Source organism: Prosopis cineraria, unplaced genomic scaffold (genome assembly GCF_029017545.1).
Source record: "Prosopis cineraria cultivar Desert tree isolate PC_DT_omini unplaced genomic scaffold, ASM2901754v1 PC4, whole genome shotgun sequence".
In the NCBI taxonomy this organism is placed as follows: Eukaryota; Viridiplantae; Streptophyta; class Magnoliopsida; order Fabales; family Fabaceae; genus Prosopis; species Prosopis cineraria.
Genome location: NW_026555335.1, coordinates 30688256 through 30715176, shown reverse-complemented (window position 1 = coordinate 30715176; position 26921 = coordinate 30688256).

The window sequence follows — 26921 nt, the reverse complement described above, 5'->3', positions numbered from 1 at the left end:
ACTTCACTGAATGTCTAATATTACTTCCAACATACATGCTATTATTGGGTCATTACCTAGAGGTTGTTTTAGTGACACCTCTAGATCTTGCACATCTTGGGCACTCTGACCCTATATGCACTGTGGAATCCTACCATGTCCTCTTATAGCTACTATACAATAACGGTAGCTTTATGTACCTTTCTCCCTTTATAAGGAGTAAAGTTAGATAAAGTCAGTAAATAGGTGGTTAAAGGCTAAAACAAGAGTAATGAATGTATAAAAGTTGCCAACTAATGTGATGCAATGTATACAGAGACTAAAACTAAAGAAACTGATACCAAATTGTAAAGTCCCTACTTAATCCAGATTTTACCATTAAAACCACACAAACATAAATAAATCATATTAGACTAATAGCTCTTGATTCCTTTTCAAAATACAGGATCCCAACTTCATCAAAAGCATGTTTAAATAAGAGGACTAATGGAAGTGTAAACATACATCCCAAGACACAAAGAGGCAAAATTATTGTTTTGAGAAACGTGCCATGCATCACGACATGTGGTACAGAGCAACGTGCTTTATTTCTTTTTGTGCCATATGTAACATCCTAGATTTTAACTTTAGGATTTTTTTCTATTTATAAGGGTATTTTAGTCAAGTTAAGTTAATTTTTAGTTAATAATGTTTTAAGGAAATTAATGTAGCTAATGGGTCCTTGGATAGCCTTAATAGACGTCTAGATTGAAGTACGAGCGGGCCATGGCATGGAGAGAGATTCAAATCAAGCTTAGGGATCTTTATGCTATGTGCTATGGCGGACGAGCCAATGCGTCGTGGCACGCATATAAAATCTATGTTTTATCAGTCACAAAACAAACCTGAAATCAGAAAAGAGGAAGAGAGAAATCAAAGGGAGCAGTGGAGAGAGCTCGTGGTTTTCTTTAGTACGACCTTAAGACCACTTTGGAAGCATTTAGAACTTAAATCATCATTGGGTAAGCTTCCTTTTCTTCCCCCTCTCTATTCTATGAGAAAATTTTGACTTTAAGGCATTTAAAGGCTTGTTTTTTTTATTGTAGTTGAGCAATAGTCAAACTTATTGACTTATTTAAGATCTTGGGGAATTAAATCAAGCCTCTAACCCTAGGTTTATGAGTTTTATGGGTGATTTGGAATTCTTAGTTAGGGTTTGGACAAACCTTGGGTAGGAATTTGAATATTAAAAGCAATATGGGTAATGTAATAATGTCGTTTATATGTTGGGATGTTAAATAGGGTTAATATAGTGTGTTGCAATGATTATTGGGGCTAAATTAAGGTTTTGAGCATAATGGATATCCTAGTTATATTATAAATGGAGTGATTAGTGAGAGGATTTGACAATTAAGGGTTTAATTGTGTAGATTAATCTTAATCGGCATTGTAGTGCTAATAGACATGTATGGAGCCATTGGTAGACCATAGTAACCCTTTTAGTGAAAAAAGGGTTTAGGTAACTGAATTGTCTAATCTCTCTTTTTATGTGTTTGGATGGTAGTGTGTTCGATTTAAAGTTACATTTTGGTTTAATACTAGCCTATTATTAATATGAGATTATGATTTTGAAGTTATGTGAAGTGGAATGAAAACTTGTTCTAATGTTTTTGTATTTAGAAAGTTGAATGCTATTTTTATGTATAATTACTTACGAAATTCTATAGTTTATGTGAAAATGAGAAAATTGTGCTAAATGATATATTATGGATATATGTTAGATTTATTAAGCATTTTTGACATGATCATTGTGAGAGGGTAGGAGTTCACTCTAGTGTGTTATCAGGACATTGTTTAGAATCCATATGGTACACTGGTACTGTGAAGGCCCCGGTGCTCAGTATTATATTGTTTAAAAGTCCTAGTTCTACAAATAGTAGATTGGGCATCAACACCCCTAGAAATTGTGGACAGGAGGAATTTATGGTCCATAGTGGGTAAAAGTGCTCTTAGTTGGTGTTGCCTCTTACTAATAGTGAGCTTGGGCCAGTCTAGTCATATGGACTTGGTCTTATCGAATTGTCAACCTATAAATTTAGTCAAAAGACATAAGGAGGGTATAAGGTAGTGTGTTGATCATGCATATCATTATATCTATATGTGCGGATTTATGAGACATATTATATGATTTATTATGCTACTTCACATGCGTATAAACTATTCTTACACATGGGTAGTTGATTAGACTATTTAGTTACTAAGTCCTCAACTTACCCTATAGTTACATTTTACAGGTGAAGACTTCGATAGAGGCAAGGGAAAGGAAGGTGCAACCGAGCATCGAGGAAACTAGCTCTTAGTTGTACAGTCCTTTCATTAAAATTTGGTTTGTAATGAATATTATATGCATATGCCAACTTATGATATATATATATATATATATAATTTTATGACACACTTGCATGATTTCTATTGTGATTGTAAGTATCTCGACCTAGGTTTGTTATATCTATGTTGAAATGGCCGTGAGAGGTCAAGATACTAGTACTAGTTTTTGTTTTGTATCGGTTTATGTGTTAGATTAGCCATTAGAGTGTTTATGAGAACTTGTTACCCTTTGTGAAATTATGTTGAAAATTGGGGTTTTAGTGGCCAAATCTTATCTGGACTATTGTGATTATGATTTGAATGCTTGAATAGGTTGTTTATAGTCCATTTGAGTTAGGTCAAGTAGTTCCACAGCTATTGGCATTTGGTTTGGGAGTTTAGGCGCCTTGGTAGTGTTTTTGAAAGAAAATGAGCCATTTTGAGTTTGAGTGTCCAAATCTCATTTGGCTCAATATTTGGATGTAGACTGGTGCCAATAGCAAGGTGGTTTTGGAAGCTACGTATGGACACTTGAATCACTCAAATCAAATGTTAGACAGCGAAATGGCTCGCTTCAAAAGTTGGCCTGAAGAGCTTTCATGTCAGAGGCATAGAGAAGGGGCATTCCCCTTTATGTAGTCCATTGCGTCGGACAATGCACTACACCATGACACACTGTGCCTATATAGAAAATATATATTGTTGCTTATTTTATGGCAGGATTGATTTCTTATACTTCCTTGTCTTATTTACTTGGTTTTAAACTATATCTTGAGTTCAAACAATCTTTTAAAATGGTTTTTCTCATGATTCTATTTTTTCAAACATTTTCTAACCATTAAGTTATGATGACTATTTGTCTTGGATCAGACTAATCTTAATTATCATAGCGGTATTTCATGTTTGGTATTATATATGTTTGGTAATGTCAGGAATGACGTTACATATGCACCATGGCATGGCACAAAATGCACCGCGGCGCATATGGTAGCAAATTTTAATGTCATATGACAGTTTAGAAGATGAACTTCCACCTCATCCTAATTCCATATTTGATGTCCGTTTGGGATGATTCAAGCACCCATACAAAACTTAAACATATTCTATCTAATGAGATAAGTTTGGACATGATCTAATGGTCAGATCTAAAATTGGACATTAGGTATAAAAAACTACTTTTTCTTTCAAAACTTGCACCCTAAGTGTTCAATTTTCATTCCTTGTCCCATTATACCACCATGAGCCTTGAACTAAGTCCAAAAGCACAATATACACTTACTTGACATAATATATCACATCTATCACATCATACACTCATTTTGATCTCTTAATGCCACATTGCACACTTGTGAACTTATATGAGGCATAATACATATAACTAAATACACATATATACTTGTTTCACTTTAATCATTCGACTTCCTTATATGGGGTAAGCCTCACCATATGGTCGGGAATCACAAATAGACTTGACTCCTCCCAACGGGGCTAAGCCTTACTATTTATGTCAAATTCACACACACAAACATAATTTCACATAACAATTCACATTCACATACATATATTACAAGTAGAACAAGTTATACAATAACATATACTTGTTTAATTGGCATCTAGGCCTACTCACGTACCCACTACTATGTTACCCTCGGCGAGATGCAAAATCATATACACAAGTAAGTTTTAACCACAAATCATATACACATTCACATATTTACTACTGTAGAGCTTTCCCCTTCTCTACACTAGAGCTAGAGCTAGAGCTTATAAAATGTTAAAGAAGAGGGGTGAGTCTAGCTACTCAGTAACTAAGGTAAGCCTACTCTATGCAATTGTATATCAATTAAATCAACATGAGTTTGAAATTGATTTGTTTTTAAAACATGCACTAACACATGAATCACAAATTATCATTTTTCAATTTACTCATTTTCATTTCAATCACAAGGTACATTATCATAAGACAAACAAACATGTAACAATGACCTAATACATTAACACAACTTGCCACAAACTTAATCAACCATATGACACATCATATAAACACATGCATGATCAAACCATTTTTATACCTTTCTCATTTCCTCCAATTGAAACTATAAGCTATAACACTGAATAGGGCTCCGTCTGTTTGATGGACTACCCAAGTTCACCAATTGTGAGGTATGACCTATCCAAAGATCACAGGACTCACTCTCAAACTATGATTTCCTCCACTCTTGAATCTCTAAGGTGTTATATACACTGAGCTAATCTCCTTGATAAACTAATGGAGATAGTTAGGTTCTAGTCCCTTAACAAACTATGGGATAAGGCTATACCCGTATGTACCAGAAAGCAGCCAAAAATACCATATGGATTTTAACTAGTCTCGCTAAGTGAATTCCCGATAATTGATCATGCAATGTATGATGCCCACTCACTTTCACAATTTCATTTATTCATTTTCAACATCAATATATTTAGTTCACAACTATGTGCTACCTAAGTGAGTATCAATTATTGTTTCCACATATATCACAAATATCTAGCATTTTCAATCTCAAGACGATTAACTCTATCTAAATATACTAAATCACATACTAAATTTATCATACCAATCATCAACTACTTATTTTCATACCATATTGTAATTTGATTCATTTCAAATTCACCTTTGCATCTTTAGCTCAAAACAAAGTAAACATACTATCTCATGTTGTCATAACACATGTACCCATTCGCAAACCACAATTATGCATGCCAAGACACACCTTTCACATTATAATGCAATTAATAAACAACTACCCAAGATAAAATTTCCCTAATTAGGTCAAACCTTTAAGAGGTTAAATGTTTGCCCCTCAATATTTAGCTTCCAAGCTCGATTTCCCATGTCAAAATGGTGCCTAAATGCTTAATCTACAATTAATCAAATTATAAACTCATCAATAATGTCAAACACACATCTTCAACTCTCATTTTCCACTTTTAGAATATCTAATGCTCGTATTTCTTATGCTTGGGCTTAACTATTGGGTCTATTATCTATCTTTAGCATTATATAGCTTCATTAAGTGCTCACATTGCATCAATGCCTTAACTACCTTTATAAATTCAAATTAAATGTCCATTTCTAGACATTAATGACATTCACCAACTAAAACTGTCAAAACCCATAATCTCTAGGTTGAAATATTCCAATCAACTCCTATTAACTCCATTTGTTAATCATTATCCAAACTTAAACCCTAACTCTAATGCCCATTAAAATGAAGGAGAGAGGGAGGAATGGAGTATGGGATACTTACCTTAGGTGATTACTAGCTCTAAAATGCTCCAAATACCTTCCAAATATAAACCCTAGCAGAGCTTCTTGCTTCCTCTTCATTTTCCTCTTTTCTTTCTTCTAATTTCTATCTCAATTCACGATCTATTTATCAAAGATTTTAGCCATATGCCGTAGTGCATAACACAGAGAGGCCCTTTTGTAACCTTCCCCTATATTTGCCAAATATAGGAAAAGATTAACTTAATCACCACCCCACAAAACCAAACCATAACAAATCACTTTATTTTAAAAGCTTAGGCCTAAAACTCGTTCTTGTAAAATCATTAAAACCATAAGACATCAGAGTATTACACAACGAAAACAAGTCACATGCATTCCTAACAATCATTAAATGCATTAAAAACTACAAAATTGAGTCAGGTTATGGGCCATGCATCGCGACAGGCAATACATGTATCGTGGCATGTGGTACTGAGCCACACCCCCTGACCTTCTCTGTGTCATATGTCATGGTGGAATACACCATGCGCCGCGGTGCACAAGCCCATTTATGCTATTGTCATTTTAGCAGAAATAATGAACTTCTTACATGCGCCATTTTCATATATGATGTTCGATTGGAGTGATTCAAGTGCCCATACGAAGCTTATCTCATAAGCTAACTAATGAGATAAGTTTGGATATAATCTAATAGTCTGATCAAAAAATTTGAATAGCCAAGGTTCAAAAAGTCAATTTTTCTAAAAATTTCATGCACCTAAGCGCTCAAATCAATTCCTTAATCTCATTAGACCATACTAGGCCTTGAATCATGTCCAAAAGGACCTATTTCACTTGATTGACCACATTTCATCATAGATATACACATATATCAAAATTTAGTTGTACAACAGCTAATGTTCATAAATATAAAATTTACACCGCTTAGCATAGTTTGATCTGCTCAGCCTTTTTCACTACAATATCACCACCATACATATTCATAATATATACATAACTAAATCTTAGCCCCTAATAATCATTTTATCATACATTTTCACATATAGGCTAAGGACACAAAATCACTACCATTTTCCTACCATTTACAAATCAAAGCATGCATGCATTTCCTATATCAACTTATGTACACATTATCTATAAGAGTTCCAGTTCATTACACAAACTCTAAGTTCACACAGCTTTAACAACTCTAAGTCAGTCTTGACTCTTTTCCCTTACCCGGCTTACCTATTAGATATGAAGGTGTAGTGAAAGATTAAAATTTTTGAATCCCTATCCCCATGTGGACTGAACGAACTCGTTTAAGTCAAGGTGGATAGAAGAGTTACCTTTTAACTGAGACTTCTTGATGTACGTTCTCTTCAAGAGTTTGGATCTTAAGTGTTAACAGTGTAGATCTGCTCCCTCTACTAGTATCCACACGAATAGCTTCCCAACTTGAATAGTATGCTAGCACTCTCAACGACCGTTCATCTTTAAACGTCAGTTTACTTTTTCTCTTGGGTGTTTCGTGGCTCTCAAAGTGTTTGGCTGTCAAAACTTTTCTAACTCTCTTAGACTTATAGAACACGTCCTTTTTCTATCCTATTTATAGACTAGGGTTTTTCTTTTCTTTAATGAGCCAACGAAAATATTAGATTAAATTTATCTCAAAAATAAAATATATAGTATCATATTTAATTTAAATTTATCTTATAAATTCAAACAATAGAACTGATATGATATTCTCTCATATCATATTAGTTATTAAATTTAATTTATCATATAAAATTAAATTTAAAACTAACACAATATAATATAATATAATATAATATAATATAATATAATATAATATATAAATCACATATACATATTATATTATATATACACACATATATTTTGAAAAAATATATATATATATATATTACGTTATATATATATATATATATATTTAATTTTATATATCATATACATATACTTATATACACATACACATAAATATATATACACATGAATATATATATATATATATGTATATTAAAAATAAATATATATAATTATATTTTCAATTTTATATTTCATATATATATATTTATCAAATAAATATTTAAATATATATATATATATATATATAATTCATTCACCCTATATTACATTCATTAAATCTAGACATATTTTAGATTCATTGAACTTCGACATTATAGCTTGAGTTGGGCTGTTTTTGTGTGTGATCCTATAGGCCCATATGAAGTTGGCAATAGGCTAATTATGCTATTAGCCCACAAGTCACAAGTGGCCTCTAGCAAGACATTGCAACTACCTAATTCATATGGGAACTATGATTCAATGTAACATATCGTGTAACCGTATCACATCCCTTTTGTCATGTGATATTTGGGTCAAGTATGAGATATGGAATTGTCATTCTCCTTTACCTGACCATTATTTTCTTGATCTCTGAGTGGACTAACTGTAACAATGGAAAAACCCTTTCTATTATAGTATGGCCATATATTTTCTCAGTATTACCTATTGAGGGGCCTAATAATATCTCTCACTTAATGTGAGGGACAAATTCTATCTTGACCACTCATATTCCTTTACATGAATATCACTAAACTCAATCATAGCCTTTATAATCACTTGGTCAAAGTTGACTTTTGATTAGGTCAAAATTCAGTGGTCATCATGTAAGAATACATGATGATCTCAGGTCAAAAGGCTTAGTGATATGGTTACATATGAGATAAATTTATGACTTTTACTATGCAGCTTTCTAATATCACGTCAGTCCATTACCTTGTACTCTTTCAAGTGCCTATGACTTTTATTTCTATCTCTATAATTAATTAATGTCATATTATTCTTGTTTCACTTATGATCCCTCATAGATAACTGACCAGGGATATTTACAACAATCACTATAGTTTATCCTTAGATACAATTATCATAGTGAATATGCAATTGATATGATAACAAAAGAAAAATTCATTAAATAGTAATGTGCATAGTAAAATGATTGGTCCTAGGGCACAATTTTCAACATCACCACTTAATCTTATAAAAATGTAACCACAAGGGTGAGATAATAATCTCAGTAATAGAATAACTCTCTACTATCAACTATCACATGTAACCATATGAAAGTATAGCATAATATATAGTTAAACATAGCATACAACATATGTTCTACTTTAAAACACATCTTTATAAATCATTTTGCTTTCTTCACCATTATGTTCACCACTTTTCACCACTTTTTTGCATATAGCATGATCATTACTGATTGAACCTTCAAATAACCCCGACTCAAAATATAGGCTTGTCTTAGACCAATATACACTCTTATTAGCCTTGAGCTCACCTTTGGTAGTTGAATTACCCGACTAAAGGTGTTTTATCATACTTTCAGACTATGTTTTCCCTTACTACACATAATCAAATGTCATTGACTCCAACACCAAATCACTCAATACTAAGGCTTTCGAATCTCTAACACTGCACCTCAATAGGTACTAAGGAGATAATCTTCAACACTGCACCTTGAAAGGCACTAAAGAGATACAATTCTCCAATATTACACCCTGTCGGGAACTAAGGAGAATGATTCCATATGGTCTTTCACTACTTTCCATATAGGTAAACTCCCACTCCTATGATCATGCTTTCCAAACCAATCATTGGTTCCCAATCACCACCATACACATATATCCATATATATATATGTATATGTATAACTATACAATTTCAATTGTTTACTTAACCAAAGTTCATTTTCATGTCATAATCATGCAATAACACAAAACATGCCTAGTTTAAAATAGTTTCATGTAGGAGATAGCATACTTACAAACAGTTATAATAAATAGCTAAATAGAGAAAGTTATTTAGTTACCTTTACCCTTCTATCACAAGAAAGGTTACCTGTGATACTTTCTCAATCACAACTTGTCTTTACTAAGTTCTTTCTCAACTCTACACTCGAATTATGCCAATCTACACACAAATGGCACAATTAGTCAATTGATTCAATTGACCAGAAACTACTAAATTATTGCTTAAAGCTACATTTAGCCATCTATTTTTTTTCACTTAACCATTTTAAGATAGTTACCACTCAATTACCATTTTATATCACTTCAAATGATCTGATTTCACTTTAACATAATTTTTACCCTTATTTTCCTTTGAATTTGAGCCAAAATTGAGCCTACAGGTTTAAAGCTTTATTGATCAACTTTAAACCAGTCATAAAGCTCTAATTTAACTTTCAACAATCTTTTTATTATTATAGGGTAAGAAACTAACCCCTTAATTTTTCCTGATTCAATTCCTATATAACTTATACTAAGAGAAATTGCAGTAGAATTGGAGGTAAGGGTTGTACAAAGCTTACCTAATAAGTTACTGATCAATAGTACCTTCCAATGCCCCGAAAATGCTTGCCCTAGCTGACCTTGATCTTTTCTCTTCTCTTTCTTGTGTTTTCTCCATTTTTTCCACTTTGAGTCTTAAGCCAAATCATGACTTAAGAGCTAAGTTTTTGGTCCATGCGCCACGATGCAAGCAGCATTAGTCATGACACGTGGCACAACAAGAAAAATTTTCACCGTGTGCAAATGCTTTGCTTCAAGACACAATTCTTTCACTCATATGCTCCTTCAATGCCCTAAGGAGTCAAATTACTAAATAACCATATAAACTTCTAATCATTTACTAATTACTAATTCATCCCTAATTAGTAGCCAATCATAGAATTAGAGAATTAGGATGTTACACCTTCCTTCTTCATTACCATCTGCGCACCACCACAAATGTGCTGCACACCGCGACATATAGGATAAAGGCACTTTCTTTGTATTTTCTCCTCCTTTCGATGCCTAGGTGGCCTAACTTCTCTTCAAACCCATAACTTGGGCTGAAAATACAATCAAATACATTTATTAGACCTCCCTAGCTACACACCACATCAAATAACTCAATTATCAAATTAAACTTGATTAATTTATTAGTAATCCAAGGATTAAAATTTAAGATGTTACGCAAGTATCGATAATGGAGAAAATTGCGCTTAACTGCATTATAAATTGTTTATGTAGGCCCAAAGGTCTCAAATCCAAATATGTTTCTTCATGAAAAGATATAAATGCTCTTAACCACACGGACTATATAAAATAAATGAATGTAATGTTTGATCACGTATGGACCTTATCATGTTCTTTATGCACATTGTGTTAAACATACACTTGAGAAATTTATACATTATTGTTCAAATTAACATAGGGTTTACTCAGTGTTGAATCATCTAAGGACCTTGCTGCATACCTATTTATGATGACACATGATGAAATTAAGAGTTTACAACTTCTGATCACTACCCCATGTCCAGAATGTCTCGACCACTGAGGTTTGTTGCAACTAGAAGCCGATGTTAGGACCTATGTTGATGATTACCCATTCTTTATAAAATAGATTGGCTACCTTATTACTTAAGGTGATAAGCTCAAGGGTTTTGAGACACAGTAGCAAGAGCTTCTAGCGATAGTTGATGTAGGCTGCCGTTCAGGTGACATTTCAAGAGGAGGAGGACCATATGGCCAAGATGGAGGCTCTCAAGGCTTATGAAGAAGCGCTTCTCATTAAGCTCTCTTATGTGCATGAATCATTGTCTACCCATGAGGTCACTAAAACTGACATCCTATGGTATCAAACTGACTTTAGGATTTCCCTAGGGAGCGTGGTGTAGTAGCATGTCAAATGTAAGGAGTCCGTGGTAGGTTAGGTGAATACGTGCCAAGCACCAGAGGCTTATGGAGCTATTACTAACACTATTTACTCGAGCCTTCAATGATATCCTTTTGCCATTCAATTGAGCTCTCATCCTATCCTCTGCAGCAAACTAGTTAGGCCAGGAATTTTATATTTTGCTTTTCTTTCAAGCGTGTGTGCCATTGGAGACCCTTTTCTTTATTGACCTGACCGTGGGGCTAGGTTCCTTTGGATATTTGCACTTATCATTTAGCTATCCCAACATGGCAGGGAAGTATTTCTTTAAAAGTTCGTCGTTTATTGCTCTTTTGTGCAGTTTGTCATCTAGGCTAGATAGCCAATACGTGATGGCTCTTAGAACCTTGGCAATCTTGAATGGCCCTTCTCAATTGTGTGATCATTTTTTTCATTCTCGCTCCTGGGTGCCCAATGGCAAAATTACTTTCTAGACCAGTTTGCCTTCTTGGAATGTCTTGATGTCTTAAGTTTAATGCTTGTTGCATGCTTTTGCAACCTTTTGTTTCTTTTGCCACTCAATGACATTTCCACACGTGTCGTATTCTCTGCCACCTCTAAACCTATCAATTTTCTTATTTATTTTTGGGCATTAAATTTGAAGCCCAAGTGGGCTTTGCAAACATTATTATTATTATACAACTTTTAATTCATCAAATTTGTTTTAACTATTAATTTCTCTCAAATTTAATTTTTATTAGTTTAATCTCTTAAGTTTACGTCTATTATCAATAACAGAATATTGGTGACAATCATGTAAATTAATAAGAGAAGAGTAATTATTTGGTTGGGAGAAAGCATTAAAAAATTTTGAAAAACAAAAATGTAACATAAGGATTATATTGAAAAAAATTAACTAATTTGAAAGTTAATTTCTTTTTTTTATATTTACATATACGTGCTAAGTCAATGATATATTTTAACACATTAGACTATAATTTGTGAGTTACTCTATATTTTAAAATTTAAGGTACTCACAAAAATATTTAAAATTATATAAAAAATTAAATCAATAAAAATTAAATTTGAATGATGAAATTGATAACTGATAATTAAAATTTTATTATCCCATCAATCTAATTAGTAACTAGTGATGTGCTAATCATGCCTTGAATTCGGATCACTACTAGAGTAGAGGGAATCTTCGAAAGCCGGAAAACTCCATGCATGGTAAAGAATGCCGTTAATGTTTTATTTTAATTTAATTGATGTTCGGCTTGAACTCTACTTTTCTTTCTTTTATGCAAGTCACGTGATGATGTGATTTGAAAGAAAGGTTGGCTCTTCCTCTCTGGTAACATGTCTTAGAATGTATTACTCACTTTAAACGTTTTATGCTTACAATACACCTTTTAGATTTATCTATTTATCTTGAGCTATTACTTGCGAATTCACTCACTAAGCTTTAACCATGATAGGTTATCAGTGGGTTTTTTCATTCTTTTCTCATAAGTTCATTTATATTTAACTTGTCTTCATGCACTTGCTGCATGTTTTAATCTATGCTTACATATTATTTTTGAACCACTCAACTGAGCATTGTATGGACACAAGCCATCTGCCGAGCTTCTTTAATCCAGTGTTGTGGTCACTATCAAAGAAAGAGAAGGAAATGATAATTTACTTAGATGGAAAAATTAATAATTTTCTTCATCAGTTTCGTAATAAGGTAACCTACAGAACTAAGAAAAAGAAAAGAAAAGTTCATTTATAAGATAAACCCCAAATTTTGAGGACGAAATTTTTATTGAGAGTGGAAGAATTATAACATTATGAAATTTGGACCTAAGTGCTTGTAGGTGTAAGCAAGAAGCTTTGATTAGTATACTATTTTTTCAATTAGAAATGAGCTAAAAGATGGATTAGAAATACACTCGAAATATGTGAAAAAGAAAAATAGAAATCTCAATAGTTAAATTTTTTTAAAAAATTTACATGTGTCCAGTTATTATATATAATTTATTGAATTACAAATTATGATAGGTGGGGAGATAGGAAATGCTCAGTCAAGTTAAGAGACGCATAAGAATATGAAAGAAAATTAAGGAAAAGAAAGTCAATGCTAATGAGAACTGAATTGTAAATATTCTTGGTTTTAACCTATTGACACCTAGAGTTTTAGGTGGATTGGAAGAACTCTAATCACAATAAATTGGTCAGTTATATTCTGAGGGAATCAAAATAATATTTTAAGGGGGAGAAGTGCAAAATTATATATGATAAATATTTATTCAAGTTTAATGAGTTATTTTATGGTAATTAACATTTACCATGTATCAGAATAAGAAAAAAATACATCCCAATATGAGATAAATTAAAAGGGATATATTTCCTACTTATAATTTAAAGGAGAAATAACAGATATTAAGTCAAGAATGGGTGGGAATCAAATGAAAAATTAGGGATTAATATTAGCTATGGTTAAATGGAAATAGGTGGTCATGAACGAAAATTCAAAGAGAGAAGAGAAGAGGTATTAGGTGGCAACATTCCCATAAGCAAGGATTGTAAAGAGATTAGGTGGCTCAAATTAAAGTAGAAGGACGAAGAAAATGGTATTATGTAGCAAGGGGAGAAAATAGCAAAGGGAAGAATTAGTTTAAGTGTCAAGTAATTATTAAAATAAGTATTTATTACAAAAACATGTACTGACCCCTTACTTCCCTTCTTTATGCGGTGATACTTATCTTTAAGCTATTTGTGTTGAAAATTGTGCCCTAAGATCAATCATTATACTATGTACATTATTATTTAATGAATTTCTCTTTTTTTATCATATCAATTGCATGTTTACTATGATAATTATATCATTGGATAAACTATAGTGATTGTTCTAAATGTCCCTAGTTGGTCATCTATGATTGAGGAATCATAGATGAAACAAGACTAGTATGACTTTGATTAATTATAAAGATGCAAATCAAAGTCATAGGTATTTAAAAGAGTACAAGGTGTTGGACTAACCTGCTATGAGAAAGTTGCATGGTACAAGTCATAAGCTTATCGCATATGTAATTATATCACTAAGCCCTTTAACCTAAGATCATGGATTCCTACATGATAACCACTAAACTTTGACCTAATCAAAAGTCAACTTTGAGCAAGTGATTATAAAAGCTATGATTGAGTTTAGTGATATTCATGTAGAGGAATATGAGTGGTCAAGATGAAATTTGTCCCTTACATTAAGTGAGACATATTACTGAGCCTCTCGATGAGGAAGACTGAGAAAATATATGACCATACTACAATGAAAAAGGTTTTTCCATTACTATATTAAGTTCACTCAGAGATCGAGAAAGTAATGGTTACATAAAGGAAAATGACAATTTCATGTCTCACACTTAACCGAAATATCACGTGACAAAAAGAATGTGATATAGTTACAGGATAGGTTATATCAGATCATCGATCCTTATGTGAATTGGGTAGTTGTAATGTCTTGCTAGAGGCTACTTGTGACTTGTGGATTAATAGCATAATTAGCCTACTACCAACTTCATATGGGCCTATAGGGTCACACATAAGAACAACCTAATTCGAGCTATAATGTCCAAGTTCATTAAAGCTGAAATATGTCTAGATTCAATAAATGTAATATAGGGTGAATGAATTATATATATATATTTGAATATTTATTTGATAAATATTTATATATATCTTTATATGAAATATAAAATTTGAAATATAACTTTATATATATATATTTTTGAAATATATATTTGTATGTATATATATACATATATATATATATAATATACTATGTATATGTAATATATATTATATTATATTATATTGTATTATATTGTATTGTATTAGTTTTAAATTTAATTTTATATGATAGATTAAATTTAATAACTAACATGATATGAGAGAATATCATGTCATTCTTATAATTTGAATTTATAAGATAAATTTGAATTAGATATGATATAAATGATTAAATTTATGAGATAAATTTAATTAAATTTTTATGGGCTCTTTAAGTGGAAGATAAAAACCTTAATCCATATACTATATATATAGATAGGAACGTGTTTCATAGAGGGACAGTGAATTAGAAAAGGTTTAATAGCAAAAACATTTTAAGAGCCACAAAATACCCTATAAAAAGAAAAACTAATGTTTAAAGAAGAATGGATGCTGAGAGCGCTAGCACGCTATTCGAGTTAGAGAGCTATTCATGTGGATACTAATAGAGGGAGCATATCTACATTATCAGCTCTTAAGATCTAAACTCTTGAAGAGAATACTTGCCAAGTTCGAAGAATTAAAAGGTAACTCTTCTATCCACCTTGACTTAAATGAGTTCGTTCGGTCTACATTAGGAAAAAGATTTTAAAATTTTAATCTTCCACTACTCCTCCCTATCTAACTATTTTATCATGCAAACTAAGCTAAGAAGTGGAGAATGATGCATTAGGTGGCATGAAATGAATTGATGGTAGCACTTAGGAATTTCCTTCAATCATAATTTATATTACTTGTCAAATTTTGATATAGCCACTGAATCATCCTTTCCTTCTAATATCTCTATAAATATATGCAATGGCATTTCACTTCTTTATCATTTCATTTTGGTTTTGCTTTCCAAGACAAAGAGAATTGGTGTGTGAGAAGAAAAATAAAAAGGGAATTGGAGGGGTATTGCATCTAAGGGACTTAAAGATAAGAGAGAGAGTGCATGTACAAGCCATCCAAAACTAGTAATGAAACCAAGGTAGCAATCTTGCACTTTTCTCTTGTATGTACTTGGTTGTATGAGTAAGTTAATCAGATTATGTGCATGTCTTGGTTGTTTTTGAAAGAGTTAGTTTTTCCAATATATGTAGTCGTTGGAATATAATCTAGCCTTAGCAGATTTAAACTCAAAATTTCAGCATGATGCATGTTTCCTTCTTCATGCTTATTTTACCAAGATTAATGTGTGTTTATGAGGCTTGTTGGTGTATTTGAGTTAGCCATATACATCATAAGGAAATGTGAGTTTTGCTATTGAGATTTTTATAATCTCATCCTCTGTAGTTAACTCTTCCTTCAACCTTTTCTAAGTTATTGAAAGGAAAAGGTACTTTAAAAGGTTCCTTTTCTAAGTTACTGAAGAAATCAAGTAAAAAAAATAAATTCTAAAGCCCTCTTTATGAAAGAGTCATCACTGAGAGGACTTGTTTCATTGCTGTGATATTTTCCTATGAGTATTTTTAGTGCCACAATATCTAAAAATAGAGGCTTAAGATGTAACTTTTGTCATCGTCAATGTACTCTCGCTACAGAGTGGACCCACTCTTTATTGATCCAATTATGTTGATGTCCAACGCAAGGAAAATAGGCAATCGCTTTCAAGTTCAACCAGTTCGCTCTTTACTACTATCAGAACCTTATCCTAGATCTACTATGATAATTGCTTCTCACCTTTCATAAACATTCTTTAATTTTGTCAAATTTGGCTACTTTATAGTTGATAGTAGTTAATGATTATATCACAAATATTATCACCCGTTGATCAAACATTTAATCTCTACAAGACGCATTCATTGAAAATAATAAACTTCCTGAAGGGCCAGTCTTTTAGAAAGTATGTTCCTTATGAAATAAATCAAGGAAATCCTAACAATCCAAGGCAATTTAGAAAAGGAAAACAACAAAGAAAAGAATAAAAACAAAAACAAAACATTTGAGAAACATTTGGAAAAGAACAACATTTGACTGTTTATTTAATCTGCTGTGTTGTGTTGGTTGAAAAACATTTGGGAAACAGCATTTTGAGCACATTAGATGACCTATGATTTGTGAACAAGACATTTTCTAGTTGCTAATAGCAGTAATGGCATACACACAGAGAAGAAGATCATAAGGGGGGAAAAATCTTGGCACATAATTGATGTTTAACTTCTATAATGTTCTTACTCCCATTCGATCATTAGATTTGGCACATTGCAAATTTAAATCAATTTTGCTCCAAACATATTTTATACTCACTCTCTCTTAGTTACTGTAAAATTTGCTTTATTTTCACTTGATATCAAAAGTCACCTTAAACGAGTGAAGATTGCTTCCCCAAAGCTAAGCCTACATCTCTTACACCCCAATTCTTATGATCATCCCCTAAAAATGCATAACATTTACTCTCAAAAGCTTGCACGTTTTTAGAAATATTGTTGGGTAATTAGTTATCATACATGAGCAGAGCTTAATTCTATGATCTTTACCCCCATCAATAGCCTTTTTAGGCTCTAGCTCTTGCCTATGATAAATGTAAGTAAAAATTAGTTCATGCTAATTGACTAAAAAATCATCAGAGTGCAACTATATGCTATACAATTTACGTATGTAATTGTTTTGAGCATGACTTTATTGATGAATTTGACATGAACTACATGATTCGAGCAATACTTTTACCCTTTTTGGGTGCAACAATAGACTACGTCAATCTTTCACAATTGCCCATACGAATAATAAAGTAGCTTATTAACATGCAAATTGTTAGAAAGTGCACAAATAATTGGCAAAAGTAGATTGGATAAAATGATTTGGAAATTATATAGAAGTTAGAGAAGGTAATAAAAGATGACACAATAAATTTAACGTAGGAAAACCTCCAATTTAAGGGATAAAAAAACCTATGACCAACGAGCGAGTAATTTCACAATAGAAAATGAGAATCACAATAATTGTCTCTTCTATTAGAAATGGAGAGACAAAATAAATATATATCTTCTCATCAGCTAAAAATATTATCTTGAATAATAATAAATATCTCCTAAAATATTAAATAGAGATATGATAGATTTACACCAAGATAATATATAAAAATAATCACAAAGAATTATAAAGATTTGAGTTATAATCTCAACAAACTTTCCTTTGACTCAAATTCAGTAATGCTCATAATTGCCAAGTAGCCCTAAAGGGAAATCAAGTGCTATGAATACTGACTAGCCTAAGCAAAGCTTGAACTTAATATTAGGAAGAGGCTTTATAAGCATGTCTGCTAGACTTTGAGAAGTATGAATTTCCTTCACAACAAATTCACCAATTGCAAAAATATCTCTAATAAAGTGATGTTTGATGTCTATGTGCTTAGTTTTTGAGTGATACCTATCATTCTTAGTCAAATGAACATTACTCTTATTATCACAAAAAATATTAGTAACTCCTTGGGGATATGAAGATTAGTAACTTGTAGCCAAATAGCTTCGTTTACACCCTCAATAATTGCTATATACTATGCTTCAATTGAGGATAATGCAAAAATAGATTAGAGAGATGCTTTCTAGCTAATAGAAGAGCCACAAAGGGTGAAAATATAAGCAAAAAGAGACTTTTGTCAATCACAACCATGATCAAAGTTAGTAAAACCAACAACATCATTAGATACAACCTTATTCCTTTCAAATACTAGACCAAAATCAAAAGTACCTTTCAAATAATGGAGGATCCACTTAACAGCATCTTAATGACCCTCTCCAGGATTGTACATGTACTAGCTTACTACACTTACTGCATATACAAGATCAAGTCTAGTACATACCGTTGTGTAAAAAAGATACCAATAAAACTTGAATAAGGAACTTTTGACATTTTCTTAACATCCTTTTCTGATTCTACACAAAGATCATTAGATAATTGAAACTGAGCAACAAGAGGAGTAGACACAGGTTCACACTCAATCATATTAAATTGATTAAGTATCTTCAAAATATATTTTTTTTAAGATACAAATAATTTATCAATTTGACGATCTCTATGAATTTTCATGCTAAGAATTTTCTTTGTTGCATTAAGGTCTTTCATATCAAACTCCTTACTGAGTTATTGTTTTAATTTGTTAATCAAAGATTTCTCTTTAGAAGTAATAAGCTTATCATCAACATAGAGCAACAAATACAAAAATGACTCTTGGGAAAATTGTTTAAAATAAACACAATTATCATATTTGCTTCTGTTGAAGCCTTGCCCAATCATAAAAGCACCAAACCTTTTATACCACTTTCTAGGAGCTTGTTTTAGGCCATATAAAGATTTCTTCAAGCGACAAATGCAAAGTTCCTTTTCAAGAACCACAAATCCCGTAGGTTGCTTCATGTAGATCTCTTTATTGAGTTCTCTATTTAAAAATATTATTTTAACATCAAGTTGCTCTAGCTCCAAATCAAACAAAGCAACAAATGCAAATAGCACACGAATGGAGATGTGACAAACAACTGGAGAGAAAATCTCATTAAAATCAACACCTTCCTTTTGATGACATCCTCAAACAACTAACCGTGCCTTCCATCTTGCATCCTTAACCCTAAGGATACCATCTTTCTTTTTATATATATACTTATAGCTTAAAGCTCGCTTGCCTTTAGGAAGTTTACATAAGTCTCGAGTATCATTCTTGTGGAGACTCTCAATTTCTTCATGCATAGAAAATAACCACTTAGATGAATTAGCATAAGAAATAGCTTTAGAATAACTAGAATGCTCAATACCTTTACGGATCTCTTGCGCAACAGAAAATGCATAAGCAACTAACTCATCATTAATGTATCAAGCTGGCCTTTTAATATTCCTTCTTGGATGATCTCAAGCAATAGAATATTCTTGCTCTTGATAGATAGCAAGAGTGGTACTTGTAATATCATTGTATATTTGATCATCACATCCTCTATCAAAGGAAGACCATAATAGAGGAACAAGTAATAGCTTTCACCTCTAACTCCACCTTTTCACTAGTACTCTATTCATTACCTGCACCAGTAGAAGGAGAAACACAAGAAATTTTCTCAGAAAAAAATAATGCATCGTCATTAAATGTAACATCTCTAGTAAGAATAACTTTCATTCCATTAGAATCGAAACACCATAACTAGTATCCTTTAGATTCATATTTATATCCAAGAAATATACATTTTCTAGCTTTTGGAGCTAATTTACTATCATTAACATGTACATATGCAGGACACCCAAAAGTTCTTAAATTATAATGATTAATAGGGTTACCTGACCAAATTTCTTCTGGAACTTGAAAACCAAGTGATGTGTGAGGTGAATGATTGACCAAATAACATGTAGTGTAAGTAACTTCAGCCCATAAATCATGCTAATGCCATAACCCAGTATTAGAGAGCATACAACGTGCTTTCTCAAGTAGAGTTTGGTTAATATGTTCTACAACACCATTTAGTTAGGGCTTTCCTAAAAGTGTCTTATGTCTAGCAATACTACTATTAGCATAGAACTTATTAAAATCATTTTCACAAAACTCTAACTCATTGTCTGTTCTCAACTTTTTAACCTTTTTCCTTGTTTGATTCTCAACTAAAATTTTTTACTTTTGAAAATAAGAAAAAGCTTCATTTTTATGCTTGAGAAAATAAACCCAAACTTTGTGAGAATAGTTATCAATAACAGCTATCATATAACACTACCCTTTAATAGAAAGATATTTTGAAAGTCCCTATAGATCGAAATGTACATAGTCAAGAACACCTTTAGTGTTACGAGTCGCAATAAAGAAACTAACTCTTTTCTGTTTCTTAAAAACACAATGTTTGGCAAAACTCTAATTTACCAATACTTTGACCACACAAAAGACCTTTCTTACTTAAAATATTCATACCTTTCTCACTTATATGGCCCAATCACATGTACCATAATTAGGTGATGTGAGAATCAACAAGCATGGATGTTAAAACGGCCATTGAACCTATAACAACAGAACCTTCCAAGACATAAAAAGTACCATGACAATTATCTTTCATATAAAGGAGAGAACCTTTAGAAACTTTAAGAACTCCACATTCAGTTGAATACTTATACCCTTGAGATTCAAGAGTACCTAAAGAGATGAAATTCCTGTTTACCTTAGGAACATAATAAACATTAAAAAGAGTTTTAATGAACATTAGAAAGAGTTTTAATAATACCATTATAAGTCTTGATCTGCACTATACCGATTCCTAGAATCTTGCATTCAGTATCATCACCCATTAAAACAATACCATGGTCAATAAGTTCAAGAGTGGTAAATCAATCTTTATAAGGACATATATGAAAAGTACAAGTAGAATCAAGAATCTAGTCAATTCTATTCCTCCTATCAATAGAGGAAACAAATAACAAAACGTTACCATCTAACTCCATCTTAGTAACACTAGCTTTAGCGAATGACTTTTGAGTTGCTTATTTTGTTCTTTTCTTTCAGGCTTCTTTTTAAGTCTATAACATTGAGATATCTCATGATTTAACTTCTTACAATAATTACATGTTTATCATTATTGTTGGATTTATGTCTCCTAGACTTAGATCTAGATTTTTTGGTACTTCCCTTTTCATCTCTTCTCCCCCACATTTAAACCTTCACCTTTGTCCTTAGAATAAACTTCAAGATCAAACTTTTCTGTGGACAATAAATTAGATTTTACATCTTCAAAGGCTAAGGTATCTAAATTTTCATAGAGCATAATTTCTTTGAAATGTTTACAAGGGGGAGGTAATGAGACAACCAACAAAACAACTTTATCCTCATCTTCAATTTTGACATAAATATTTTCTAAATCCATAATAATGGAATTAAATTCATCAAGATGAGATTGAATAGGAGTACCTTTAACCAGACGAATGGTATATACCATTCTTTGAGACGAAGCTTAATTGCTAAATTTTTGTCATATAGAGAGATTCTATCTTCAATCACAATGAAGTCACACTGGACTCATTAACTACTTCTCATAAAACTTCCCTAGTTAGGTATAGTTAAATAGCCAAAAGAGCTTTTTCATCTAACTCTTTAAATTGCTTGTTAGACATAGTTATTGGCATTTTATCCTTTCCAAGTAAAGCTTTCTTCAACCCATTTTGAATAAGAATAGCTTCCATCTAAACTTGCCAAATAGCAAACCTAATCTTGGCATCAAACTTCTCAATGTCAAATTTTATAATAATAGCCATCATGAAAAATTTTCAATTGAGAACCAAACTCTAATACCACTTATTAGAAATGGAGAGTAACTGCTTGGGAATGGGACGAGAAGAGAGATAGGTAAGAGCAATGGAAAGACGTCATATTTTAATTTAAAACCTTAAGGCTTAATTTTATAGGTCCTTCCTCTTTATAATAAACTAATTATTAAGCTCAACTTTATCTGATGTGGGACTTCTCACATTATCTTTAGTCTACTCACACTTGCACAACTAAAAAAATAAGGGATTACTTATAGGTATCTAGTTCTATTTTTGATTATCATTGAAATGATGCCTATAATCTCACTAAAATTGAATTGATTCTATAAGAGCCAAATGTATCAGTTGTGTATTCTCTCCAAAAGTTTTTTCAAACACTCTTTGGAAAGGTCCTTCTTCAAAATAAGACCACCACTTCAAATACTAATCAAAATATTTATTAAAATAGTATAAAGAGTTTTTATCATCAAACCCATAACATGAAAAAAGCTTCCGTACAAAATAAATCATAAGCTCCTTCTAAAAAGGAGAATCGTTCTTTACTTGTCCCAAAAAAGGGGATGAAAAAACTAATCGTCTCTTGTAAGCAAAATATTTAAAAAAATACATGCAAACAAGAAAAAATATATTAAAAATTCCCAACTGAGAACCAAGCTCTAATATTACTTGTTAAGAATGGGGAGCAATTGCCTGAGAATGGGAGGAGAGATAGGCATAAAATCAAGAATGATTAATGAATATCAATAAGTTGATAAATGAGTTTCAAAAGCCAGCCCTTTTTTGGTTATTTTTAAAAATTATTTGTTATTTTAAAGACAATATTAGGTCTTCACAACCAAAAAAAAAAAAAAAGGAATTACTTACAAGTATCTAGTTCTATTCTTTATTGTTGTTGAAATGATGCCTACAATTACGCCAAAATTAAACTAATTCCATAAGAGCTAGATGTGCCGGTTCTGCATTTTCTCTAAAAGTTTTTCAAACATTTTTTTTGAAAGGTCCTTCTTCAAGATAAGATCACCACTTCCAGGATTGGTCAAAGTATTTATCAAAAAAGTACAAAGACTTTTTATCATCAAATCCATAATGTGAAAAAAGCTTCTCCATCCAAAATAAATCATATACTCCTTCTAAAAAGGAGAATCATTTTTTACTTGTCTAAAAAAAAGGGGACAAAAAAACTAATTGTTTCCTGTTTGCAAAAATTAAAAAGAAACACATTTAAACAAGAAGAAACATATTAAAAGGACAAGAACATGAAAAGAATATGTCAACAATAAGGAAAAATTCTTACGGTATGAAACTCATACATGAGCAGTTCTAATCCTATTGTGCCTAAGCCCTCATAAAATTTTAAATCCAAAGTATCATCAACTTATCAAATACTTTATGGGGAGATTTCTTTAGCACATCTAGAATCATCTTATGCAAGATCCTTACATAATTTTCTTTGTTCTCTCTATTTTCTATAGAAAAAAGAAACAACAACATTAACTAAAAAGAAATAGAGCTAATTGAAATAAGAAAAATAGATATTGAATATTACGTACCAAGATATTTCATATTATAAAACTTTCCTTCACCATTAACAATTGCTATGCCATCTACCCAATTACCATGAAAAAAATTAGGGTAGAATTTTCTCAATGACTTGAAAATACCTCTGCAAAGAAAACACAAAAATAAAAAATAAAAAGAATACATAAGTAATAAATGACTATACAAATAGATATACTAACTAGAGTAAATTTTCAAACTAAATGTGATATACTCAAACCATCTCTCTAAATCTCCACTATAGCTTTGATAGAAGGAGGAGTATAAAACTTTAAAATATTGCCTTCAAGATAACAAAACACTCACCTATGAAAAATACTTTGACGACAACTTCAGGAAAAGCATTTGATATATACCATTAGTATTGAACAGTATTACTCTTTAATGCTTCTAAAATACTACAACTTATTTTTTTCTTCAAAGGAGTTGTTCTCAATGTATATCCTATATACACACCATTTGGACTTTCATTTTACAAATCCTATATTCAAAATTGGATTTTATTTTCTAAGGAAAAAAATAAAATATGTGAGAATATAAAAAAATGAAATTAAATTTAGAATTCAAAGGTTAAGAAATATTTTTTAAAAAAATTAACATCTACAATGAAGGTTTACTTGAATGTTACCAAACTTAGAATTCAAAATTTTAGATTCTATGATTCAATGATAGGATAAAAATTTGATAAACAACTAGGATGTTTATATAATGCAAGACAAAGTTGAGACTCCAATATAAAAAGTAGTCTTGAATTTGAAAATGAAACATCAAAGCATATTTAGAATTCAAATATAATCTTTTCACTAGATCAATTATTTGGAACATAATATGTAGCATAATAATCATATGGAAGGGAAGAGAGGAAAAAGGAGAATAGGACAAAGAGAAAGAAATGAAAGAGAGACAAAGAGAAGGCCTAGTTATATTATTTTAAAAGCATTTACAATAACCTCTTATGTGTAATCAAAAAAAACAAAGAAATAAGTTGTTAAGTGAGTTAGTTATCCATTGATGTTTAGCTGTTGGTCATTTTAGGTAGCCTTAGAGCCTGACTCTCTCCTACATAAAGGCTGTATGATTGTACTTAGTTTCTTATTCTTAATGAAATATTCTCAAGTATTATTCTGAAACCTCTTCTCTATCTCTCAATTCTTTCTCTCTTCTTTGTCTCTCTCCTATTCTTCACCATTCTTCTCTTCCTTGTAAATTAGTAATATCAAAGCCAATGATGCTCGACTTGCATGCTAAAACTCGCCTCCAGAAACATCAAATAACTATGACAGATCACTCTGATGACCATCTTCGTGCCTTAGAAGATGGCTTCTCCAAGATGGTGAATCTTCCAGCTGTGGTACAAGCCCTTACCAATCAAGTGGCTCAAATGACCATAAAGCATAATGAATCTCTAGATGGGGAATGAGCAAGTAATAATCACCATTGAGAGCATTATCACCAAGAGCCTAATAACTACTAACCCTATACTAGCTTCATCAAAATGGAATTTCCTTGATTTCAAAGAGACAACATTTTGGTTTTCATTTTAAAATGTGAATTCAACTTTTGAAATGATAATATACTAGAAGATTGTTAAGTTACCTTAACAGGCATCCGTTTGGATGAAAAAGCCTTTGAATGGCTTCAAGTAGTAGTCTTGTAGATATAGATGCACACTAGGCTTAGCCAAAGAATGTAAAGGCGTTAAAGACTCAGTTCAAGTTTTGGTTTGAAGCACTAATGAAGGACTTAATGAACCTTTACCAAACAAGCTCTTTATATGCCTTTGATGATGATTTTGATGCCATTGCTTGCAACGTCATGCTTTCTAAAGATTATCTAGTACAAACATACACGACAAGCCTTGATCTTGGGTTTGCAGCACACATTTGTATATTTCACCCAAGAACTCTAAGAAATGCATGAGAAATCACAAGAACTCATAAGGTTAATTATCAAAAAGCATGAACCAAGGCACATAGCAATGACTCATGCAATCATTCGATGTAGTGAACTCAATATGATAACTCACAGATGAAAGAGATCACTTTTGAGCCTTATCCACATACACAAAGAGAGATGACTAGGTGGGGAAATGCGAGACCTCCATCTGGCAGCTATAGGACCCACATTTCTAAGGGTAAAAATCTCCATTTCTTAAATTTTAATTCGTTTCCATCCAAGAACAACTCTTTAATCTCTGTTCCTTCAATTTTAGTGACTAGGTCTTCACGAAGCTTTAAGATGCTAAGTCTAAATGAGGTCAAAGAATTAAGAGCCAATAATCTTTGCTTTTACTACCATCAACCCTTCTCTAGGGACTACGTGTATGCTCATACACATAAAATGCAATTACAACTTATTAAACTTAATGAAAAAATTACAAAAGATGATAATGATATGGGTCAAGATTTTGAAATCCCTAATAAGTTTGAAATCATATTAGCATAGTCAAAATGTCTTTAAATTTCCTTTCATTTAATTCAAGTGTTAGACCTTCGGCTATGAGAATCCAAGGCTATGTAGTAAGATAGATTCAAATCCTTATAGACAATATGGCTTCTCATACTTATATTGATATGGCTCTGGCTAAAAAGCTAGGTTGGAAGGAAAACACTTACCCCATAGCTGAAGTAGAAGTTGTAGGGGTGGGAATACTAATTTTTTTTTAAATGAGTTAAGTGGAGAACTCAAGATGAAGATTTTGAAAGAGATTTCTAAATTTTAGAAGTCCATATTTATATGGTTTTGGGGTTATCATGGCTCAAAACCATTCATCAAGCCTACCGGGACTTTGATAACTTGTCCGTGACTTTTTGGTATGACTGGAAGAAGTGCCGCTTGCAGCTCAAGAAATAATAAAATGTAAAATTATAGATTTGAAGAAGATTCAAGGGGATTTAGCGACTGAAGGGAAAATGTTTATAATAAAAAGTAAGAGGAAAAATTTGCTTATTTATGATGATTCTAATTACAAAGGATTATAGGATATTTATAAGAATTTAACACAGAGTAAAATACTATCTTTGCCTTTAACTATCAACTAATATTTACCTATTAA